The 14,031-nt window shown below is 37.0% G+C and overlaps 1 long non-coding RNA gene across 4 annotated transcripts; it reads left to right on the top strand.

The window, feature by feature from the left end:
• Positions 1-648: 648 nt before the first annotated feature.
• On the top strand, positions 649-11,410 carry LOC148201145 (uncharacterized). Of its 4 annotated transcripts, XR_015786107.1 has the most exons (6): positions 649-898; positions 988-1,286; positions 1,436-1,531; positions 2,526-5,053; positions 5,255-7,955; positions 8,057-11,406. It is a non-coding gene; the product is annotated as an uncharacterized LOC148201145 (long non-coding RNA). The 4 variants fall into 4 exon arrangements; XR_015786106.1 differs by lacking the exon at positions 2,526-5,053 and having other exon boundaries at positions 8,057-11,410; XR_015786108.1 differs by lacking the exons at positions 2,526-5,053; positions 5,255-7,955; positions 8,057-11,406 and having other exon boundaries at positions 656-898; positions 1,009-1,286; positions 1,436-1,824.
• The last annotated feature ends 2,621 nt before the right edge of the window (positions 11,411-14,031 follow it).

Raw genomic sequence — 14,031 nt, forward strand, 5'->3', positions numbered from 1 at the left:
GCATTTTCAATGGTTCCACAAGTGTCTTTGGTCAATTAAAACTTGTAGTTACTGTTCATTTGGTCAATTTTACGCTAGATTTGCAAAATCAGTTCCCAACCATTGAATTTGCTTACTTTTTTTAAGTGGACCAGTGAGTTTCGAGTGTGGTCCATTTCCTTGTTGATTGACAGTTTGAACACCTTCAATTTAAGCATATAAAGTTGCTTGAACCATTAGTTATGCCATAAAACCACTGCTACTCATTTTTTCATCTCAAAGCACCATTTTCAAATGCATTTGCTGGTGCAAAATGTAGTTTTTCTTGCTATTTCCAGTTATTCTTAATTAGCCTTTCAATTTGGATTGGCAAGAGCTGGGGATTCTGTTTCCATACACTAGTTGGAAAAGAGGATTCCATGATGGACTATTATGATAGGTGAAATTCACCTGTCATAATACATTTGCCGATGGCAATTTCGTAATAAAACTAAGATATATTATGATGTATTTTAAGAAACCTGTCATAATAAGTGTAGCAGTGGCATTTTCGTAATAAAAATTACTTGTATTATGATATGTAAAAACCACCTATCATAATAAGTTGGGCACGGTGGAAAAATGGAAATTATGAGAAAACTTATTATTATAGAAATTAAAACACTTAAGGGGAAAAACCTCTTTTTTTCATTTCTTTCATTCTCGTCCTTGAGCACTAAAATTTCTTTTTCTTGTTCCCATTTGATTTCTTTCATTCTTGTTCTTGAAACCCTTACACGTCTCAAAGCCTCAACGCCGCACATACTCCTTTGAGCCTCCGCGTCATCGACGGCACGCCTCCACACCGTCGACACCTCACCTCCACGTCGTTGTTGTCGCCGTCGTCTCCTACAGGACCATGGACAAAAGTTGTTCTAAGGTAATGTCTACCCTAATCCACAAAATTTTATATTTCTCCCTTTCAATCAGAATAAGGGTTGGATTGCAATTTGGGGGTTTTTCATCTAGAGTTTGGGGCTCGACCTGTAGTCTGTTTGAGAGTAGAATAACCAAGGGGATTCTCGACACTCACTGTTACTCACGAAGGCACTCTCGTCGAAGGGGATTCTTGGACTACCGCCTGCTTTTTCGAGATTCAATTCCAGCATTTCATTCGTAGAATTTTAGTTGCAAGGTGATTTTTAATAGCAGACAACACTAATTGTCTTTAAATTCAAAGAGGAACAATGTTCAACTTTGAGGGAACTAGAGGAAAAGGCATTCTGAAGTGTGTTTTGAGAATACACAGTGCAAAGTTTTATTGGAAGGTATATACTATTAAATTTGAGGTTAAGTATACTTACTGATTGATGTCATTCTAGCTGTGTAAGTGACAAAATATCTTTATCTCTGTCAATGCAATTATAAAATTAAGTTGACAAGCAACTAAAAACTATCATTCGTACATGTTTTTCAGGTGATGCCACAGGAAGATTTAGGCGTTGCAGATGAATATATCAACGGGGATTTTTCATTTGTTGATGAAGATGAAGGTCTCTTGAATCTTATTTTGGTAACCATTCTCATTTGAATCTTACAGTGAGTTGTCTCCTAGGGACTTTACACTTTACTTTCTTGTACCTTGATAATTTTACTATAGATTCTCATAGCCAACCAAGACTCAAATGCATCCAACTCAAAAGCTCCTAGATTCAGTGACTTTAGAGGAGCTTATCCAACAATATAGAGTAGTGTATACGAATATAACTAGTTATGCACGATCACAGAACATCAAACCAAATATTCCTTATCAAGTGAGAGTTTACTCAAATAGAATTTTGAAGCTTACAATTTTTCTTTGGTCTATTTCCAGAGCAATGAACTCTTTGCAATTTTCTTGGATATTGATTGGATGAGATCATAATACAAGAAAATTAATTATAAATTGATTGGATATCAAATGTAAGCATGTAATTTTTGTAAAAAAAAAATCAAGTTTTTATGATAGGTAAAAAGTTACTTGTCATAATATATTTGACATATTATGATAGGTGACAGATTTTTCATAATACGCTGAACCTTATTATGATGCCCAGAACTGTGATGTCAGGCCTCCTATCATAATAGGTCATTTTTACCAATCACAAAAAGCGATTTTTCCACTAGTGATACACATTTAAATGCTTATGCCAATGTAAACAAATGATAAAAAGCACATTAATCCCTGCAATCTAGTTTTGAAAGATTAAAAACCAGAAAACACAAAATCTGTTGTTCTTTGTGGCATTTTGTCAAACAGTTTGGAATTTCCATCAAACACTTTCATTGCACACGGTTCACTCACTGTTTTGAGTTTTTCTTGCTTGATTAATCTGTTCTAGATCATTTCCTAGGTTCCTTTTGAGTGCCACCTCTTTTTCCAGCCCAAAGTCATTAGAAATCAATGTAATAGGCTTTCCTTTCTGCTATAAAAACTGGTTTTCACTGGAAAAAAATCTGGTGCAGTGCAAGCTTTGTGTTAACTGTGTTTGTTGGTTTGCTTGGCTTGTTGTGACGTTGTGGTGCAGTTTAAACATCCAGATTGCTTCTCTAAAGGGGTAGCATATTAGGGAGTGGAAAACATGTTAAATTGGCTTCAAGCTTGGACTCCAAGAGCACATTCTTTTTGTTGTTCCAGCACACTTTTTCAACAGCAAAAACACACCAATTTTGGTTGTCCAGTAACCTCAAATAACAACCACACTTGGCTTTGTTCCTTTGTCCACAACTTTTACTTGTATTTTGGCTTTATATCACGGAACATTTGAAGTTTATTTGGTTTTTCATTTTTGCAACTTAAAGTGGCTTGGAAAAATGCTTTAAGCAATTTCAAGTGCACAATCAAACATTCTAATAGCTTAGTTTCCACTTCTTAGTGTGAAAGTGTGTCAAGTGGCTCCAAGTGTCACTTGCACTTTCAATTAGGGTCGAGTCTCATATTTCCTTTCCATTTTCATTCTTTCTTTAATATTTTGCTTGATGTTTAATTTCTGTTTTAAGTCTCCGTGATATCTAGGTGCGCGCTCATATAGATAAACCTTCTTTTGGTTTCTAGGCGCATCTCATTGTTGCATTCCAAAAGTTTTTGAAAGACTTCTCCATTGAAACTTGGGTAAGAAATGTTAGGAGAAACTCTAGCTAAGGAACGACAAGGTTTTTAAGCTTGGCCATTGCGACTCACCTCTCCTTCCTGGGAGCTATTTGGTTTCTTCACCTTTAGAATCTCTCTAGAAGTCACTCACCAAAAATACAAAAACAATCTTTGAAAATTTTTTGACTCAAGACTTGTGAAGCCTTTCAAAACTTTTTTGAAAATATTTTCTCTACTTCACAAGTATGACTAACTCTAGTGTTCAAGGTACCTTTCATCATGATCAGGACAATATGCAATTGAGTGAGGAACTTAATAGAACTAAATTTGAGTTAAATGAACTGAGACAAATGGTTAATAACCTCACTCTCAATCAGAGAGGACAAAATCATGAGGAACACTCTCATAGGCAACACCATGATCATCGTGATCATTCCCAACATAGTGATTTCAATAGTTTTAGTCCTTATGATCACTATCAAGACCCGCCTAGGAGACACCACCATCACAAAGACCATCATGTGGAACCCAAACTAGACTTTCCCCCTTCTATGGCAGAGACAATGTGGAACAATATTTTGAGTGGGAGATGAAGGTTGAACAAATTTTTGAGTGTTACCACATAGATGATTGGAGGAGAGTGACCCTAGCCACCTTGACTTTTCAAGGTTCAGCCCTCTATTGGTGGACCTCCATAATTAGAGATCAAAAGATGCATGGCGACTATACCATCCAATACTGGAATGAGTTAAAGGCAGCCTTGCATCGGAGGCATGTTCCAACCTACTATGCCATAGAGGTCATGGACAAGCTCCATAGACTTCAACAAAGAAACATGAGTGTTGAGGAATATAGACAAAAGTTGGAATTACTCATGTAAAGAGCTAGAATCAAAGAGGAAGAGAGATTCACCATAGCTAGGTTCCAAAGCGGTCTTAACTATGACATCAGAGATAAGGTAGAGCTTTTACCTTATTTAGATCTCAATGACTTTGTGCAACTATGTGTGAGAGTGGAAGAACAAATTAGAAGAAATGCTTTCACTAAAACGAATTACCCTACCACCTCCGAGTATAGGAAAGATCCTAAGAGGGAGGGTAGTCCAAAGAGGTATGAAAAGCCTCAAGAAAAAGAAAAAGAGAAAGAGAAAGTGAGAGGTAAAGAAAAAGAGAGAGCGAGAAAGAAATACGTTTCACAAAGAATCTTCAAAAGAAACAAGGGGTAGAGAGACCAAATGCTTTAAGTGTGGAGAGAGAGGACATTATTCTTATAAGCGTCCTCACAAACAGTCTACTTATCTCTTAGACCATCAAAGTCAAAATGAAGATTCTTCTAGTGACTCAGATACTTCTATATCTGAGGAAGAAGCCTTACCTTGTGAAGGTGAGTTATTATTGGTAAGACGACTTCTTGGAAGTCAAACCAAAGAACTAGAACAATCACAAAGGGAAAACCTATTCAGAACACGATGCAAAATCTTTGAAAACACTTGTTCATTGATTGTGGATAGTGGTTCCTCTTACAATTGTTGTAGTTCTAGAGTGGTGAACAAATTGACCTTACCTACTATTCCTTATCCCAAGCCTTATACGCTTCAGTGGATAATAGAGGATGAAGAAATAGTAGTGAACACACAAGTAACCATACCAATAACCATTGGCAACTATGAAGAAAACGTTTTATATGATGTAGTTCCAATGGATGCTGGGCATGTATTACTTGGTAGGCCATGGCTATATGATCATAACTCCACTCATGATGGTTATACCAACAAAATAACTTTCCTTCATAAAGGAAATAAAATCACATTCATTCCTCTTACACCTCAACAACAGAAAGAGGATGAGATAAAAATCAAAGAAAACATTGAAAAAGAAAGAAAACAAGAAAATAGGTTGGATAAGCAACCTTCTCAAGAATAGAAGGAGACAAAGGTATGCATGTTGTTAACTTCTTCATTCAAAGGTAAATACCTTGACTCTTCTTCTCAAAAACATCACTTTATTTCTTCATTTTATCATGGGAATGCTCAAAACAAAGTGAACCCAAAAATATATTAAAGGCCAAGACTTCTTCTAATAAAATTTTTGTCAAAAGGCATTCATTTTATCTTCTTATCTTTGCATATATCTCCATAATCATACTAAGTTTTGCTATCTTTTGTAGATATCTTTTTGACCCTGGTGGCCAATAAAAACCAAAGTTGTGCTCCTCTCTTTCTTCACGATTTGAGGACAAATCATTTTTCAAGAGGGAGGGAATGATGGTAACCCCTTTAGGGACTTTCCATCCGAAGAAGTATCAACTTCCCTCTAAGACCAAGAAAGGGAAGTTCAATAAGGACTTAATCTTTTCTTTCTAAGTCTTAGCATGTTCTTCTTTAACTAAATATCTTTACCTTGTTTTGTAGGTTACCAATAAAGGTGGGAACCCATACATTTACATCTTTGAAGGTTTTCCAACCAAAGGAAGGAAAAGAAAGCAAAGAAGAAGTGCCATTTCTGTAATAAACAAGCTGCTAGCACGTGGCCGCTATCTTTGCATCAACCATTTCACACTTTAAACATTTCCCACGTGAAACATATCCAAGTCGTGCATCTTCTTCCTTTAAAGCACATTTTCCAAGTGAAACACATCCCATATTGGCTATCTTCATCAACACATGTAAATTTGTAGCTTCTTTTGCACCATTCAGAGGCTTCTCTTATTCTATAAAAGAGAGCTTCTCCTTTTTGTAAATCAACTTGAGTGATGTACAGAAATGTTGCTGCAATGAATCCAACAATTCTTATCTCGAGTTCAATCTTTGTGCCTCTTTAGCACGTTTCCCTCTAGCTCCCTTCCCCTTTGGAAGGCCGTCTGAGTTAGAACTCACATCACACCACATCCAAAACTCTGCCAGACATTTCATCGAACACCTTGCAAGCATCGCCAGCTTCATCCGTAAACTTCGTTTCGCTGCCACTTCTGGATAGAGAAGCCACTCCATTCTTGAAGGTGGAGGTCGCTTCTATCACATTGTGAACTAGTAATTAGGAGTAGGCTTTCTTCACCATGACATCGGGTTTAAGGTAAATTATAAAGTGACATTAACATTAATGAAGAAGACCAATTCATATATGCATGAGAGTAAATTAGGTGAAATTTAAACCCAACAACAATATCATCAACTTCATCCATTCATTCTTGTGTTTAGCCTCAATTGATCAAATTTCATTCATGTTTAGTTTATTGTATTTGCATTCAAAACCCCCAAAATTTGTTCTTTAGAGTCTTAATTAGTTAAGTAATCACAAAATTGTTTAGTGTCGTGAGTCTCTTGGGAAACGATACTTGGTCTTACCATTTATTATTACTTGATACGATTCGGTCCACTTGTCGAGGTATTAACAAGCTTTTGACTCCATTTTCAGGGATTAAAAATTTGTTTATCAAGAGCCCACAAAGCTTTATGTTCCATCTCCACTGGCAAATGACATGCTTTCCCATAGACTAGCTGAAAAGGTAATAAACCCATAGATGTCTTCATTGCCGTCCTATATGCTTAGAGAGCATCATTCAATTTCTGTGACCAATCCTTTCTTGATGAAGCAATTGTTTTCTCTAAAATCCTCTTTATCTCTCTGTTAGACACCTCAGCTTGTCCATTTTTCTGTGGATGAGAAGGTGCAGCCACCTTATGTCTCACACCATAATGTTTGAGTACTTTTGCAAGCTGAAAGTTACAAAAATGAGATCCTCCATCACTAATAAGTACTCTTGGAGTTCCAAAGCGTGAAAAAACCTGCCTCTTCAAAAATTTAATCACAATGCTAGCATCAGTCTTGGGATAAGCCAGAGCTTCCACCCATTTATTCACATAATCCACTGCCACCAATATATATTCATTGTTGAAAGATGTTGGAAAGGGTCGCACAAAATCAATACCCCAACAATCAAAGACTTCAACCTCTAAAATTCTTTGTATTGGCATCTCATGACGTCTTGAAATAGCCCTAGTCTTTTGACATTTATCATAATTTCTAGCATGATTATGAGCATCTTTAAACAGGGTAGGGCAATAAAATCTTGACCGGAGAACTTTTGTTGTTGTTCTTTCTCCATTAAAATGTCCCCCATAAGGCGAATCATGACAGTGCCAGAGAATTCCTTCTGCTTCTTCATTTGTCACACATCGCCTCAGAAGGTTATCAGCTCCAATCTTGAACAAATAAGGATCATCCCAGATAAATTGCTTGGCATCATGTAAAAAAAAATTCTTTATTGCCAGTTAAGATCTTCTGGAATTACTCCTACAGCTTTGAAATTAGCCATATCAACAAACCACGACCTTTGTTGGATATACATGAGTGTTTCATCTGAAAAAGATTCCCAGATTTCAGCTTCCTTGCTTGTAACTTCACTGTTAACCAACCTAGATAAGTGATCAGCTATTACATTTTCACTTCCCTTCATGTCACAGATCTCCACATCAAACTCTTGTAGTAAGAGCACACATCTAATCAATCACGGCTTAGAATCCGACTTGGTTAGCAAATACTTTATAGCTGCATGATCTGTGTAGATGATCACTTTAGACCCAATGAGATAAGGTCTAAAATTCTCCAAAGCATACACAATAGCAGGAAATTCTTTTTCTGTGGTGGCATAATTCAATTGAGCTTCATTCAAAATCTTGCTAGCGTAATAGATAATATGAAATACTTTCTCTTTTCGCTGACCTAGCACAACACCTATTGCATAATCACTGGCATCACACATCAATTCAAAATTTTGATTCCAATCGAGAGCTACAATCACTGGGCTAAGATCAATTTGCTTTTCAAGATGTCAAAAGCTTTTAAACATTCTTCATTCATCACAAATGGTACATCTTTAACCAGTTCTTCTTTCTTTCTTTCTCTCTCAAGCCTTTCTTTCCACTCAAGAGTTTCTTTCTCACTCTCATTTGTTTGTTTGTGTATGCAGGAAACAATCCGAACTAGGAGCAAGAAAACTACAGAACCTCTTCTTGAAGGTTTAGACGGAGGAGAAGAATCCGTACATCTAGAGAACTTTTTCCTTCTCCGGAAACTCTGTTACAACCATCACCACAAGGTTCTGACCATAACACTGAAAATATGGAGAATAATAATGCCAGAAGAACTCTTGCAGATTACACAAATATAGCTGGACCTCAACATTTTAATAGCATAGCAAGACCGAGGGTCAATGCAGCCAACATGGAGGTTAAACCAGCATTAATCCAACTGGTGAAGAGTAATCAATTTAATGGGTTTCCTCACGAAAGCCCATATGAGCACCTCACAACTTTTAATGAGATCTGCAACACGGTGAAAATAAATGGGGTGTCGGACGAAGCAATCAAACTTAGCCTGTTTGCATTCTCATTAGGAGGCAACGCTAAGCTTTGGTTAAATTCTTTTCCAGAAGCAAGCTTTACAAAGTAGGAAGCATGGTGACCAAGTTCCTAAACAAATACTTTCCACAATCAAAGGTGAATAAAGGAAAGCAAGAGATTTCATCATTCAGGCAAGGCATGGAGGAATCATTGGGGCATGCATGGGACATATATAAAAGCTTATTAAGAAAGACACCCACACATGGATTTGATGAAGTGGAAGTAGTCCTAATCTTCCTTGGAGGTCTTGGTTCACAAACCAAGATGATGCTTGACGCCTCAGCAGGAGGAAATATCAAATGGAAAATTCCAAAGGAAGCTACAAAAATCATTGACAATATGGCTACTAGTGATAATGAACTAAACAGTGAAAGAGGAGATCCTATTCAACAAAAAGGAGTTCTACAGTTACAAACCCATGATGCCTTGCTAGCATAGAACAAGATACTAACTCAACAAGTAGAGACTCTTACAAAAACACTTGCACAACTGCCAAAAGAGTTAAAAACTGTTGCACAGGTTCAATCACAGTTGTGTGAATTATGTGGAGGTGACCATATCAATGGTCAATGCGCTTTTCCAGCAGAAGCCTTAGAGGATGTTAACTTCATGGCCAATCAATACCGTCAGGGGAATTTTAATCAAGGGTGGAAACCACACCCAAGCATTGGTCACGAACAAACTGGGCAAGCCGGACAAACTTGGCAATTCAATAAGCAACAACAACAACCAACCTTATGGCAACAGATTTCTATACTTAATGAAAGGTCAATAACGATAGAAGAAACTCTTCATCAGTTCATACAGAAAACTGAGTCTACTCAAAAGAGCACTGAAGCTGCTATTAAGAATTTGGAGACTCAAATGGGTCAAATTACCAAGCAGTTGGAAGAGAGGCCAGATAAAAATTTTGGGGCTAATACTGAGGCTAACCCCAGGGAAGAATGTAAAGTGTTGAAGAGTATAAATGATGAGACAGCTGAGTTAGAAAAAGGAGAGATAGAAAAAGAAGAGAGAAAAGAGAAAGGAGAGAGAAGAGAGATAAAGAGTAATGATATTTTTCCTTTTCCAATCAATCAAGAGAAACAATTTGATTTTACAGAATTATTCAAGATGGTGGACAATCATGTACCTTGGAACTAGATATTACAACAAATTTCAGTTTATACTAAACCTGAGGAAGAAGTCTCTACAAAGAAAAGACGTCGAAATGATGATACAAAAAAGTATAAAGTTGTTAAAAAGGAGCCATTCCCTCCAAAACCAAAAGATCCAGGAGGCTTTTCCATTCCATGCACAATAGGGAAGAAAAGGATAAAAAAGGCCTTACTTGATTTAGGATCAAGTGTTAACTTGATACCTTATTCTTTACTGGAGCAGATCGGTGATGTTGATGTGAAGCCTGTAAAGGTTAACTTAGTAATGGCAGATGGATCTTCAAAGGAACCCTGTGGAATAGTAGAAGATATTATAGATTGTGTAGGCAAACTCCAGTTCTTGGTAAACTTTGTGGTGATGGAGATGGAAACTGAAAAGATACCCATTATTCTCGGAAGACGGTTTATGAAAACGGCTAAAGCCATCATTGATGTGAACGAAGGTATAGTGGTGCTCCAAGATAGAGAAGAGAGAGTTGTGGTAGATGTCTTCAAAGAAGAGAGGTAGATGCAGGAGGAAGAAGCTAGTCATAAAGCTGCATTTCAAGATGTACTCATGACTAGCCCTGAAGATGAAAAGCCCAAGGTTAAAGGTAAACATTGTTTATTGTTTTAGGTACAGGAAAAAGAAAAGATTGGAAGAGGAAGAAAAGTTCCTGATGACTGGATGAGATAGAATCTCCATATTCTAGAAGAGTCAAAACAGTACACTGATAACAGTTGAAAAACTGTTATTTTCAAGCTTAAAATTGATACTAAAAGCAACCTTTAACACTCAGAAACTAGCTTGAAATCATGCTTTTGGTTATATTTTTAGAAATAAGAGAGCTGGACAGGTTTATGCTTGATTTCAGTGTTTTTATGCATGTTTTAAGGTGAATTTGGTGAAAGAAGTGAAGAAGGATAGAGATGGAATCAGAAAAGACATCAAAAAGTGCAAAAGGAGAAGCCACAACTGCCGCTCAGCAGCAGTTTACCGCTGAGCGGCACTTAGGCAGTCACGTTGGCTCCGCCGAGGAGTGAAAAGGCCGTTGAGGGGAGAAAAACAACTCACGCACTTACCGCTGAGGACAAATTTATGAACACCGAAAAACGGCACCACAAACTTGTTTAACAATCGGCAAGTGTGACCGAATCGTTTCAAGTAATAAACTCGGTAAGACCAAGTATCGTTCTCCCAAAGGACTCACGGCCTAGTTTAGTTATGTGATTCGTTGATTATTTAAGACTTAAGAACGAAATAAGTGGAGTTTAATATGCAAAACAGAAAATAAACATGTATGCATGAATTTGATCAATGGCTAAAACAAAATACAAACACTTCAATGGAATATATGGATGAGTATGTTGTTGGGGTTATCAATTTCATCTTATCCACTCTCATATACTTTAGGAATTCAACATTCTTTTCATCATTGTTAATGTCACTCTCTAAATTACCTTGCAAGAAGGCCTATCCCTAATTACGAGTTCATACGATTCCTAGCATTCCTAATAATTAGTTCTTTTAGTGCAGGAGCTTAACGGCAACCAATATACTATTGGGAGAAATTCCCCGGATCTAGACTTCCCCGTATGTTCCCGTATCGACAAAATCAATAATCATGCATTGAATGAGTTAAACAAAGCAAGCATTGAGCAAAGAGGAAAAACCCTAACTAATGATGAAAGAAAGCATAGGTCTTAAATATAAGATGTAAAAACAAATTCCATATATGAGAGTTTCACAAGACTACATTGATTCCCCAACAACAATACAAGGTTTAGTTCACCATATTCATGGTGAAACTAGATGAATAATAATGAAAGAATGAAAGATAAAACCCTAGAAAGGTGAAGAGGTAGCCTGAGCATCCAAGATCCTCCTTCAAAGGGGTGGAAGAGAGAGTGTTTGCTTCGTTTCTGCCAAAGATACAAACCCTAGGACGTCCTAAAGCTTATATACTATTCTAAAATTACAAAAAATTTAGGCCCAAGCCCATAAGTGTGCCGCTCAGCGGTAAAGTACCGCTCAGCGGTAAGTGCGTGAGATGGTTTCTTCCCCTCAGCGGCCATTTTGCCCCTCAGCAGATCCCCCGTGAGCTTCTGAGTGCCGCTCAACGGTAAACTGTCGCTGAGCGGCAGTTGCGGCTTCTCCTTTTGCACTTTTTGATGTCTTTTCTGATTTCATCTCTCTCCTTCTTCACTTCTTTCACCAAATTCACCTTAAAACTTGCACAAAAACACTGAAATCAAGCATAAACCTGTCCAGCTCTCTTATTTCTGAAAATATGAATAAAAGCATGATTTCAAGCTAGTTTCTAAGTGTTAAAGGTTGGTTTTAGTATCAATTTCAAGCATGAAAATAACAGTTTTTCAACTGTTATCACAACCCCAAACTTAGAACTGTGCTTGTCCTCAAGCAAACAAGATGTAACTCAATCTTCTACCAATTCATATGATGGTTCACTTATTCAAAAATTTCTTTTCAAGATAAGCAAAGACTTCAATCAAACTTTTGACCAAGATTTCAATCAAGATGTACACATGCTTTAGTGTTCACAAAGTCAGTTAATATCAAACAAATGCTATTTTTCATGAATGATCAATCAATTAAGCATGGATGTTCATGTGCTCATGGAATACTTCCTCACCAGGTAAAGTGTTTCACTCACACACAAGTGTATAAGAGCTAATCACTCATTCACTCCACTACCACAATGTCACATGAATCAACTTTGCCTTTCATTTAACCACAATCAAAACATTTACAAGCATGTATCATCACAAGGAATTTTCAATGGCTTATAACGTGGCTGGGCTAATCAAGAAAATTGGTTTTTCTGGATCACAAAATCCTTGAGTTAAGAGAATCATAACAACACAATTATTCTTATTTTTCCCAACTTGTCTTTACATTGAGCTTTGCTTTTTCTTTTCTTTTCTTTCTCTTTTTCTTTTCTTTTCACATTCTTATTCTTAACTTTTAGCTCAATGCTTTTCCTTTTTCTTTTTCATGCTTTCCCAACAACCCCAAACTTGAACATTTAACAATACCACAAAAGATTTTATACTTAACTCAAGGTAAAGCTTTTCAACAAGGGTTTTCAATTTATGTTCAAGGCTAAGGGTTCAAAGGATAGAACACAAAGTGTTCTCTTTTAGTGGGCTAACTTCATGAATTTGGCCAATAAAAAAGGTTCCAACAAACGGCCTTGATTATATGATGCAAAACAAGCAATTGATTCAATCATAGAAAACCTGGGCAAAATCATTCATGCTTTCAAAGTAATAGCATTCAATCAATAAAAACTCTGGAGCTCAAAACCTCTGATAACAGTTGAAAAACTGTTATTTTCATGCTTAAATTTGATACTAAAAGCAACCTTTAGACTTAGAAACTAGCTTGAAATCATGCCTTTTGTTTATATTTTCAGAAATAAGAGAGCTGGACAGGTTTATGCTTGATTTGAGTGTTTTTGTGCAGGTTTTGAGGTGAATTTGGTGAAAGAAGTGAAGAATGAGAGAGAGGACATTAGAAAAGACAAGAAAGAGTGCAAAAAGGAGAAGTCGAAGGCACCGCTCAGCGGCAAACTACCGCTGAGCGGCACTCAAGAGGTGGCGTTGGAACCGCTGAGGGGCAAATGGCCGCTGAGGGGAAGAAAGAAGACGCGTAATCACCGCTGAGCGGTAAATGGCGCTGAGCGGCACTTTTTGGGCTTGGGCTTTTGTAATCTTTTGTAACTCTAGATTAGTATTTAAGGGCTTGCACGTCCTTTAGTTGGGGATCTTTGGCAGAAACGAGGCAAACACTCTCTCTTCCACCCCTTTGAAGGAGGATCTTGGATGCTCAGGCTACCTCTTCACCTTTATTGGGTTTATTCTTTCATACTTTCATTGTTATTCATCTAGGTTCACCATGAATATGGTGAACTAAACCTTGTATGTTTGTTGGGGAATCAATGTAATCTCTTGAAGCTCTCATATATGAATTTGTTGAATACATCTTTGAATTAAGACATATGCTTTCTTTTCATCATTAGTTAGGGTTTTTCCTCTTTGCTCAATGCTTGCATTGTTTAACTCATTCTAATGCATGATTATTGGTTTTGTTGATACGGACACGTACGGGGAAATCTAGATCCGGGGAATTTCTCCCAATATTTTACTGACAACATTATATTGGTTGCCTTAAGCTCCTGCACTCATGAACTAATCATTAGGAATGCTAGGAATTGTATGAACTATTTGATTAGGGAGAAGCCATCTAGAATGGTACATTAGAGAGTGGCATTAACAATGATGATTTGAAAGAGGAATTCCTAAAATATATGAGAGTGGATGAGATGAAATTGACCCCCAACAACATATTCATTCATTTAATCCATTGAAAGTGTTTATCTTAT

This window comes from Vigna umbellata, chromosome 4, assembly GCF_029865625.1.
Source record: "Vigna umbellata cultivar VRB3 chromosome 4, Vumbellata_1.0, whole genome shotgun sequence".
NCBI classification, from domain to species: Eukaryota; Viridiplantae; Streptophyta; class Magnoliopsida; order Fabales; family Fabaceae; genus Vigna; species Vigna umbellata.